General features: G+C 34.7%; 1 pseudogene; it reads right to left on the reverse strand.

Moving 5' to 3' along the window:
* Positions 1–5,867: 5,867 nt before the first annotated feature.
* Positions 5,868–6,526, reverse strand: LOC106877937 (cytochrome c oxidase subunit 1-like; annotated as a pseudogene).
* Between the last annotated feature and the right edge of the window lie 5,237 nt (positions 6,527–11,763).

Genomic DNA, 11,763 nt, shown 5'->3' on the forward strand with positions numbered 1-11,763 from the left:
ATCTGCTGTAATATCTCACATATACATACATGTATCACTCACATACACACTTTTCTTTGTATGACGGCCTGTCTTTGATTGTGTTCTTATATGTCGCATTCACACTCTCACATACACATACATCTTTAACGCTACAATAAATATTTCTGTTATTCATCTTATACGGTTGTGGTCTTTCATTACTGGTCATCTATGTTATCGTAGCATAACATTATGTATATCATCTATGATATATTATTTTGTGTTCGACCGTGTGACACGTTTAACTAAAAGGAGTCCTCTGTTTTTCCATTCGTCACCATTTCTCCTTTTTGAGTTCGCACGGTCGTCCTTACAATTTGTACTTTAAGCAATGTACTTGTAAATACTTAATGATTCGTGTACCACTACAAAAAAATCTCCCAAAGAATCAAAATGTGTATACAGCTGTTTGCCCTTTCTCTGTTTGTATTCATTGTATAGCCGAATTGCTTACAATTGTTAACTATTTATTGCGAAATTCTATAGATATGTATGTATGCATGAGTGCATGTGCGTGTGTGTATGTGCAGACAACAATATAGTTTTATTAATTTGTTTGTGAGTTATACTAAAATATAATTCTCTTTTGCACCAATAGCTACGGCTGATGTTGCCTAATTTTATTTGCCTTTCTTTCCTTTGTTCGGCTAGAAATTAGCTTTTTCATTTTAAACTAGACTGAATATGTCTTTGTTGATACCCGTCTGAATACAGCATGCCTAGGTCAACATTTGATGTTTAGGTGTGACAAACAATGGAATAGGCCGAGTAGTAACGATTATGATTTTTAGGTACAAAAAGACATTTGTTACAAGCAGACAGAGTGGAGAAATAACACACTATATATATCCATGTTCACAAAGAAATTATACTTGCTGAAATGATAGGAGCTTTGTTCTCTTTTGTAGCTTATTTCAAGTGAAAGTTAATGAAAGCAGAATAATGAAGCGCATCCATATGTACACAGACATGACAGAAATAAATAGCCACCCTTATAGTTGTTAAAATTTCTTTAAATCTGAAATTATATATTCATATTGTTTATTAATTATCATAATGTGAACATCTAAAATTTAGTAGACATACCTTTTGCACTTTTCAATGCAAGGACCCAATTAGGCATGCTACTGATCAGATGATGAATATTCTCTTGAAGAATTTCTTGCTAAGTTTCATGCAGTAACCTCAAAAGATCTAACTTTGAGGATGCTTTCTTGTTTTTGTTTTTTTTTACCCCAGAGGTGTTCAATAGGGTTCATATCTCGTGACCAGCTTGGTCATGGAAGCTCTTCAATGCCATTCTCTTCCAACCAATCTTGGGTTCTTTTAGCTGTATGACAAGGAGCCCCATCTTCCATAAATAAAGAGTCTTCTTTAATCATTTCAGCACTAGAGAAGGTTGGAACGAGTCCTTTCTGCAATATGGACATATTTTTTATCTGAGTTTACGTTTCCCTCACACTCCACCAGCTCTGATCAACCATTGCTCCAAATTTCTCCCCAGACCATCATAGAATAGCCGTTGTGTTTCATTGTTGGCTGCAATTTTTCTCATCAAATTGTTGATCAATTTCCAGACCCATGCTCAACCATTGTCAGAAAATACACCAAATCTGGACTCATCAGAGAATATAACAGTGTCCCAAAATGCTAGTGGCCTCTCCACCATCTCACTAGCCCAATCTTTTCTCTTAGCTTGTGGAAGAAATGGCTTCTTTCTTGCTGCTCTGCCATAGTAGCCAAGTTTGTGGAGATAGTTGGTAGCTTTTCTGGGACTAACATCAATTTGTTCTGCTATGTCAGAGGCCTTGCAACAAGGATTATCCTCCACACTTCTCTTAACAAAGGGCTCTGGGTGACCTGGGCGAGGTGATATGGACTCCTTCCTCTCTCTGATGAATAACACAATCACTCTATTAACTGCAGAAAGCGGAATCCCAAAGTTTTCTGAGATTTTACGCTAAGTCCACTTTCAGATTGACTCACGATAGGGCCTCTTTGAAATTCGAACAGTTCCAAAGCTTCTTTGTACGTGACATGATTAAACAGTCACATATGGAACCTGAAACATAAAAATGTCAATTAATAAAAATATATAAACCTTTTCAAATTAAAACAAGAGCACTCAGAGATCGCAAACCTCCGCCAAAGCAACACCAACGTCCTCTAGATGGTTAGCCGATGATTTTTTAAATGAGAACATCTGAAATAAACTCGACTGCTCTCACAAACGAGAATACTAAAAATGAACCCGACCGTTCTCAAAAATTAAGTAAATAAAACCGGAAAAATAATCCAGCATCCTTGTCTGGTACCGGATCGATCCCAAAATCTAATCAGTTGGTGCCAGTCACGAGACCAAACATCCTTGAAAATTTAATCCGAATCCATCCAGCAGTTCTTGAGATATCTTGTTCACGGACAAACAATCAAACAAACACGACTGAAAACGATACCTCCGCCTTCGCTAAGGTGGAGGTAATAAACATAAAACAATGTTTTATAAAGTGGCTATTTTCTTCTGTCATGTCTGTGTATACGTGAAAGGGCATTTGGTACGACATTTTCTTTCATCTTTTCTTTTACTTGTTTCAGTCATTAGACCGCGGCTACGCTGGAGCACCGCTTTGAAGGGTTTACTTGAAGAAACAGAGCCTACTACTTATTTTTAAGCGTCGTACGTATTCTATCATTTCTTTTTGCCGAACCGCTAAGCTACGGAGACGTAAACAAACCAACATCGGTTGTCATGAAGTGGTGAGGGACAAACATAAACACATACATCCATCCAGACATACATACACAACGAGCTTCCACAAAGCTTTCTTCTACCAAGTTCACTCACAAGGCATTGATCGGTCTGGGACTATTTTAGAAGACATGCAAGGCACTGTGCAGTGGGACTGAACCCTAAACCACGTGGTTGCAAAGTGATCCGCTTAACCACATAGTTGTGTCTTTTGATGTGCCTGACATAATTTATATTTTGAAAAATAAAGTTGTCGCGAGGTTTGCTTGACGCATGAGTTGAGCTTGTCACTGAAGATATACTTCAGAAGTATGCTTCACCATTGCCAAAGTGGTCGGTTTTATTAACATTGCGTAGTGTACATGTGTATGTTGTTGGTTGTGAGAATGATAACTAAAGCAAACTCATGAACATTTAACTTGATATTTATTGCCGGACAAAATGATATTTAGTGTTATTAGGTTGTTCGGAAAATAATGTTCGATTTTCCGAAAATATTTTTTCCAATTTGATTTAAGATGTTGTTTTTATAGTGTTTTAGACGAAATTTTACTTGCTTAATAATTGATGTATACTCTTTAATAAATTTTTATTGATTTCTTTCCGAATATAATTATGAAGCGTAGAAACCCCTAATTTCAAACATGAAGAAAGCAAAACATGCGTTTACCTTTTTTTGTATGAATTCAGCCTTAGACATAATGCTTCCTAAACAGCCACCAATATCAAAAGAGCATGGGGGTGAAGGATCCACTAGTGATCGAACGGTAAAACGGTTGTTTGAGAGATTCCGTAGTGAGGATGAGAGCCTTGAAGATCAAGAAGGTAGATGATGTGCGTCTTCCTTCGATGATCAACATTTAAAAACAATACAGCTTTCTGGAACCTAACCAGAGCATTACATTGGAAGTTTACTGTAGGCAACTGGAAGAAATGCATGTTTGAGCAAAACGAGACCTGCACTTGTTAATCGACGTGGTCTAATTCTGCTCCACAACAACGCTCGACCGTACGTTTCAGGATGAACCTGCAGAAGCTCACAGACATGGAATACGAGACTTTACCGCATCTTCCATATTCTCCTGATCTTTCAACCACTGACTACGTCTTTTTCGAGCATCCAGACACTTCTTTTTGATTGACCGTATGATTTCAAACTGATAGCTTTCTATGTTTCGAGAGCAGTTTTTCTCTCTATCCTATTCAGCAATTATTAATATTATTCATTGAAAATATATATTAGGTTGTTCGGAAAATAATGGCCGATTTTTAAAATAAGCCTATATTTTTGAAAAAAAACTGAACTTAATCAAAGGTCTAATTATTCTAAATATGATTCCTGAAGAGGTCATTTATGCCTCTTCGATAAAAAAATCCAAAGGGTTTGATGTCAAGAAATCCTTGAATTCAATTTCGACCTCAGTTTTGGAACAGAAGGTTTATTTATTTATTTTCTATTTATTTTTATTTATTTTTATTTTGCTTTAAAAGAAGTGTCTGGATGCTTGTATTTGACAAGTTCTAGAGAGGAACGAAAGCGCTAATAATAATGAAGAAATAAAAGGATTTTTTTCCAAAATTCCGACGACTTTTTTCTCGGGGCTGGCCAGATTGGAGCAATATCGAGAATAACCAGCCGAAATTACAAGGATAATCTGGATCTCGACTGAGGAAAGAAAACTCCCAATGACCTGTCCTTGTTTTCTTTGTATCGTCTATCTGGATGTTTTGTCCCTTTCTTGTATCACCTAACTTTCTGGATGTTTTTCGCCCTTGTCCCATTCTGTATTATTTATACATGTATATATATAGCGGCGTACGTACACCTTGTCTCTTATATGTAAGTATACATCTTTCTAAATCTTGTATGACTCTATTTCTGTCTATTAGCCCCTTCACCCTTATTCGTTCCTTCCACTGTTCGTTCTTTCATTCCTCCTCGCTCACATTTCCTTGCCTTCTCTTCTTTCCCTCCACTTTTCCCTTCACTGTGTCCCTATTATTTTATCTCGCCCCTCCCTAATTCTTTTGTCCCTCTACCTCTCTCTCTTCTCTTCCTACGTGACCGGTGTTCGGCCAAGCGTGATCTTTCTTTTTTCGCCGGCCGTTTGCGTGCAACATCGTTATTCCTCCCTGTGCCTGTGAAATCTTGTATTCCTGCCATAAAGCCTTATTTCCACACACGCCAGCTTAATTTAATTCGTCCTTAGTCGAAAGACATCTGTTGTTATGTCCTGTTTTATTATTTTTATTGTATTTGTGTAACATTGTTCGTTTTTTTCCGTCCTTGTTTTTGTATACATTCGCTGCTTTCTTCCAAGGAATCTAAGAAATAAGAATCAAAATAGAAAAAAAGTATGATTCAATTTAAAGGGGTAAGTTGAGGCATGTAAAAAGTACTATACTATAGTAATTTAAATTTGACAAATATATGTTATTGATTAACTAACTTTTTATCTGTTTATGTTTAATAATCAGTTGTTAAAAGTATTTATATTTAACGATTTCAAGTGTAATAGGTGTAAATGAGTGATTTACTCCACAAATTTCAGAACATTGTCCATAATATAATCCGGGCCGATTGGAGTATAAGTTTAATTGATTAAGTCGTCTTGGAATAGCATCTACCTTTACTCCTAGGGAGGGGATTGTTCAAGAGTGAATAACACCAGTGGATGAAATGATTATTCGAGTGTTTGTTTTTATTGGGATAATTAAATGGTGGTCTGTTTCTAGTAGGCGGAATGAACCTTCGTTTAATTCATATAAAGGAATTATATAAGAATAATGCTTTGACTGTAAGAAGAGAGAGGGTTGATAGATTCATCTAGAAGATATAATAATTTAAAAGATGGAAGAGCAAGAAATAATAAAAAATTCTGGGAATGATTGTTTAAATTGTTTCGATTTGTCTTTCTGTAATTATTAATGAAGAAAATTTATTTGTTATTTGTAGGATTGTAATATATATTACTAGTGTTATGATAATTGTAAGAATAAAAAAAGAATGATCATGAAAAAAAATAAGTTGTGCTATAAGTGGTGAATTTGCATCTTGAAATCCAAATTGTCCTCCATTGGGTCATAATATATTTAATTAAATGAATAAAGCTCCTGTTTCTATTTGATTATGAGAATCAACTGGGAGGCGATTGTCTCATTCTAAAGATGTATTTAAATGATTTTATCAGATGATTGTTCGTTAGGAGATTAGTGCTTCTCATACAATAAATATAAAATATATAATTGATGTCAGTGAAAGAAGAGATCCTATGGATGAAAGTATGTTTCATTTAGTGTAAGAGTCGGGATATTCTGAGTATCATCGTGGTATACCTCCTAGACCTAAGAAGTGTTGTTGGAAAAAAAAGTAATATTTACCCCGATAAATATTACATAAAAATGGGATTTAGTATATTATTGATTTCGGGATAGACCCATCATTAGTGGCTATCAGTGGACGAACCCCGCAAATAGGACGAAAACTGCACCTATAGATAAGACGAAATGGAAATGTGCAACTACATAGTAGGTATCATGAAGCATAATGTCTAAGGATGAATTGGATAAAACAATTCCAGTTAGTCCTCCTGTGGTGAATAGAAAGATAAATCCTAAGAATCATAGTATAGAAGTATATTTAATAAGGGAGCCATAAATAGTAGCTAGTTAACTAAAGACTTTAATTCGTGTGGGGATTGCAATAATTGTTGTAACAGATGTAAAATATGCTCGTGTATGCCCGTTAATTTTCATGGGTTCATGCACACCTTAACGAGTCTTGTTTTTTTAATGCTCCAGGTCCGACGACGCACAAAAGTGACTTCATACATACATACATACATACATACATACACACACACACATATATATGATATTATAAGGATATAGACACATATACATATATATATATATATGAGTACATATACGTATATATGTGCATATATAGCCATGAATATATGAGTGTATATAAATATGTGTGTGCGCGCGTGCGTGTATATACTCAGTATATACTATTGTAACAGTATTTTGATTCTTCGTTACAAGTTACTCTAGAATATACCTATTGATTTATTACCCAAAGCAGTATGCAGCAACGAATCTAAACAATACATATTTACAGTATGTTCGTGGACATAAAAAGATGAAACGGCTGTACACACATTCTAATACAATTCTTCTCGAGAGTTCACAAGCAGCTGTGCACTCTTTTTAACTATCCAAGAACACACGGCTCATAAACTATTATTTAGAGGCAAAGTAATTTACTTAACCCTTTCCTGGTAGCTACCGTATTTCTCAGCGTCGCGTCCTCGAGGATGCACCCTAATTTTGACAACAAAAATTTGAAAAAAAAAAGAATAAATAACTAAAATATAAAAATAAGGTTCCGGCACTTCGGGTCTTGTTACCTTCACAGATGTAATGAAAAAAATACAAAACATCACTAACCTCCAGCATGTCACTTAAAATGTTCCTAACATTTATTTTGGCTGTTCGTCTAATACGTATTTGCGTTATCCCTTACGTTGGCTAACCGTGACTGTCTTCCGTTGTAACCCCACACTCGCACCTGTAAAACTAACAAAAGGCAGCACACACCTACCTTAACAATTTGTTTTTCTGGGACCGTCAGTACAGAGACATAATATGGTAAGTTTATTCTCAAAGTTTATGTCTACCGTTATGTACCCACTGTAATAATGTAATTACACTACAACAGGGATGAATTCAGAGGGGGATAGGGGGATGCAGCCCCCACCACTAACCAAGAAACTTTTCAAATGTGAGTGTTTTGTTTAAATATGTATGATGGAAAACATATTTTTGAAGCAGCAACAAACAACGCTTGAATGGTTCAGTATAGAAATTAATTTTTTCAGTATCTCTTAACATATATTATACTGTCATTTCATTGATCAATTGCAATGAATCAGACCTCAGCCCCACACCCTACCAAAAATTTTTGGATCCACTCCTCCACTACGATACTCCAGTTCAACTATTCACTGTTCGGCCCAGCAGTGATTTTTATCTTCATCAGTGTTTCGTCAGGAAGGTTCTTGGCCAATAGTGTCTCAGTTCATGCAAGTGGATGAGGCTACAGCTGGTGCAGTATTTTAAGATTTTGGTAGTATTGCATGCAGACTTATTACTTTACATTTTTTTGTCCCAGACAAAGGAAAAACTAAACTCCACAATAGGAAAATTGTTGTAAGAAATACGAATAAAATTTTTATTGCACAGTTACACTTTGTAAAAATACCACATGAACATAACATCCCAAATAGAACAAAAAAAATGATATAATGATTATAGTAAAATCTACTCAATAAAAAACATTTCAATCATAAAATCCTGGAAATATTTTGCTTATTGCTACCATTTATAGAAGTACTACACAAGCATGACATCCCAAATAGAATAAAATAAAAACAGAATAGAGATTAAAATCTGCACAGTTGAAATATTACAAGTAAGAAAACATTTTAATCTTCAAATCGTGAAAATATTTCACGTTATTACTACTTGTAAAACTTTCACACGGCCATGGCAAAACAAACTCAATGTACATATTGTCTGGATTCTAACATAAGGGAAAACATTTATTTCAAGAAATGGCCGCAGTCTAATAACTGCAACAAGTAAAAATAAGAAAAATTCTGGAGTCAATACATTCGACTAAAAATTCTTCAAGGTGGAGCCCCAGCAGAGCCAGTCTAATGACTGAAACAAGTAAAAGGTGAAAAAATTCCAATCTATGAAAAGTTTCTGTTCTACAATATTCTTAAAGGAACGAAAAATTATCCAGCAACTCGAGCTAATACGAACGAGCTTGGTAGGTGTAAAAGACTAACTAGCATATCTTGTCAAGAGTACAGGTGACAATGAGATCGCTAATGTTTGTTGTGCACTCCGTTGCCGTTATTTGATTGTTGTTATCCTGTGCATCTATGTTTAAAGATCAGCTGTGTTTTGCTGAGTTGCTTTATTTTTACCCTTAACTTAGAAATGGAGAAAGACATAGTGCTAGTTATAAAAAATAAACCATTTGGGGCTAGAAATGAAGCGGGAAAACGTGAAATTCTTCGAGCAAGCACGTGCCTTATGTGAAATTTGTGATGAGCACGAGTGATGTTGATGACTTGGAGTCGCCTCTGATGTCTATCTATCTATCTATCTATCTATTTATCTATTTATCTATAAATATAATTTAAATAATAAGGGTGAAAAATTGAATATTAATTTGATTAATATCAATTTAAAACCAGTGGCCTAGCATATTGAAAAATCTGAAGATGCAGAAAAATTATATTACATACACATAAGAGGGATGACCACTAAGTGGACATCCATTATGCTAGAAGACCACCTATGATCTGACTACTAAGAAAAGATTGTTCTGAAGAAAATTCTGCAAACGCCAGAACGTAAGCGAGCAAGTCAAATGAAAAGCTACAAAATACAAAGATTAATCACAAATCGGTTTCGTTGTTACCACTTATGTAATTACTTACGTAATTGTCCGCAACTCATTAGTGTGATCGTCATAGCAATATAATTTGCAGAACTATACACGAGACGTCCGCATGAGATTGAATGTGTATATAGTTCAACCAATTACATTTGGAGTTATATTTCAAAAGTCTTCGTTTTGGTGCGCCAAATACCGGAAATAATTCTGCAGAAAATAATTCGCGGCAGAGAATTTTGCCGGTTAGAGATCAAAACGAAGACTTGAAATATAACCCCAAATGTAATTGGTAGAACTATGTACATGTTCAATCTCATGCGGACGTCTCGTGTATAGTTCTGCAAATTATATTGCTATGACGATCACACATGAGTTGCGGACAATTACGTAAGTGGTAACAACGAAACCAGTTTGTGATTAATCTTTATATTTGCATTTTTTCATTTGTCTTGTTCGCTTATGTTCTGGCGTTTGCTGAATTTTCTTGAGTAGTAAGGAGTCATGTCTTCTGTTATTCTATTCTACTTATTTGTTTTCGAATGAATATATTTTGTTTACTTAAAAATTGGAATTTTGAAAAATAAAAGTTTTTGTTTTTACAACCGCGATTTCCGTTTTTGTTTATGTGAAATTATATAAATTTTTTTTTTTTAAGATTTGGCTGTTATTTCAAGCATGTGGCGCGATCTTCTAGGCTTAACTTCATGTGCTGGTTGAAAATCACGTAAAAATGATTCTGGGATCGATACATTCAACTAAAAATTCCTCGAAGTGATGCCCCAGCATGGTGACAGTCTAACGACTGCAACAAGTAAAAAGAAAAAAATGACAAAATAATCGAAAAATGTAACCGTCGGGCTTTTGTCCGAAAAGCTTTTGTCCGTGAGGCTTTTGTCCGTGGCCGCTTTTGTCCAGATCCCAGGATAAACACACCTCTTATTTTTGTGATAAATGTGCTGACCGATTACATCAACATACCCACCCGTTTTTCCCCGTTAAATTTAGGAACTATGATTTCAATGTGGTAAATATGTAAAGATGTGCAAATTATGCGTAATTTAAGAAATGGTGGCGAGTGAAAATTTTGTTAAAAAGAATTATAATTCTATCTACTAATGACTACGTCCTTCCACCCCGTTATTCAAGTTTATATACCCTAATATTAGACCATTTTATATTGTCAATATATAGTGAAAACGTATAATTTTATTTACAAACTTTCCCTTAGTTAGGTTGCCTGGTCAGAAGCACAAAATAAAAAAAGGAGTAAAAGAATGGTAATGGATTATTAGTTGGTGATTTAAACTCATTTCCCCTGCCCAGTAAAATGGAATGTAACCACATCCCGATGTACATAGTTTGCGACGAATTAAAATATGCGCTCAGGCAGGTGATGATGGAATAGCGACAGAAAAATGCAGGTCATTAAATATTGTTCGCAAATATTAGTAGTCACCTAAAGATTCCATTATTGTTCAGTAATTATTGTAAAATTTGAATAGTTACATTAACAGTAGTTGACTACTAAGTTCAAGAAACGTCGTTGGTTACGTAACGCAAAATATTTCCAATATGAAAATTAGAAGTACAAGCCAACATTTACCGGAAGAAAAAGAACAAAAAGATAACATTTCAAATCATCCCATTTGTAACTTGCCCATATATGTAAGATTCTCTAAGATCAGTGTTCTTAACCAAAGATTTCTAGACACACCTTTACAAGTGTTCCCTAAATTCTTTCTTCATAACTATCAGAAAAATGGATATTTTTAAACAGAATTTTCTAGAAATACATATCATGGTGGAATAAATTATGAGTATTTATAGAATTTAATGAGAAAAACAAATTGGTGGATGCGCATACATACATACATACATACGTACATACATACATACATACATATATACATAAATATATACATGCATGCATGCATACATACACACACACACACACACACACACACACACACATATATATATATATATATATCATATTATAAGGATATAGACACATATACATATATATATATGAGTTCATATACGTATATATGTGCATATATAGCCATAAATATATGAGTGTATATAAATATGTGTGTGTGCGCGCGGGAGCGGGCGTGTATATACTCAGTATATATACGGTAACAGTGTTTTGATTCCTGGTTACAAGTTACTCTAGAATATACCTATTGATTTATTACCCAATGCGGTATGCAGCAACGAATCTAAACAATACATATTTACAGTATGTTCGTGGACATAAAAAGATGAAACGGCTGTATACACATTCTAATACAATTCTTCTCGAGAGTTCATAAGCAGCTGTGCACTCTTTTTAACTATCCAAGAACACACGGCTCATAAACTTAATATTTAGAGGCAAAGTAATTTACTTAACCCTTTCCTGGTAGCTACTGTATTTCCCAGCGTCGCGTCTTCGAGGATGCACCCTAATTTTGACAACCAAAAATTTGAAAAATATTTTTAAAAATAAGGTCCCGGCACTTCGGGACTATATATA

The sequence above is a fragment of the Octopus bimaculoides genome, chromosome 2, assembly GCF_001194135.2.
Source record: "Octopus bimaculoides isolate UCB-OBI-ISO-001 chromosome 2, ASM119413v2, whole genome shotgun sequence".
Classification (NCBI taxonomy): Eukaryota; Metazoa; Mollusca; class Cephalopoda; order Octopoda; family Octopodidae; genus Octopus; species Octopus bimaculoides.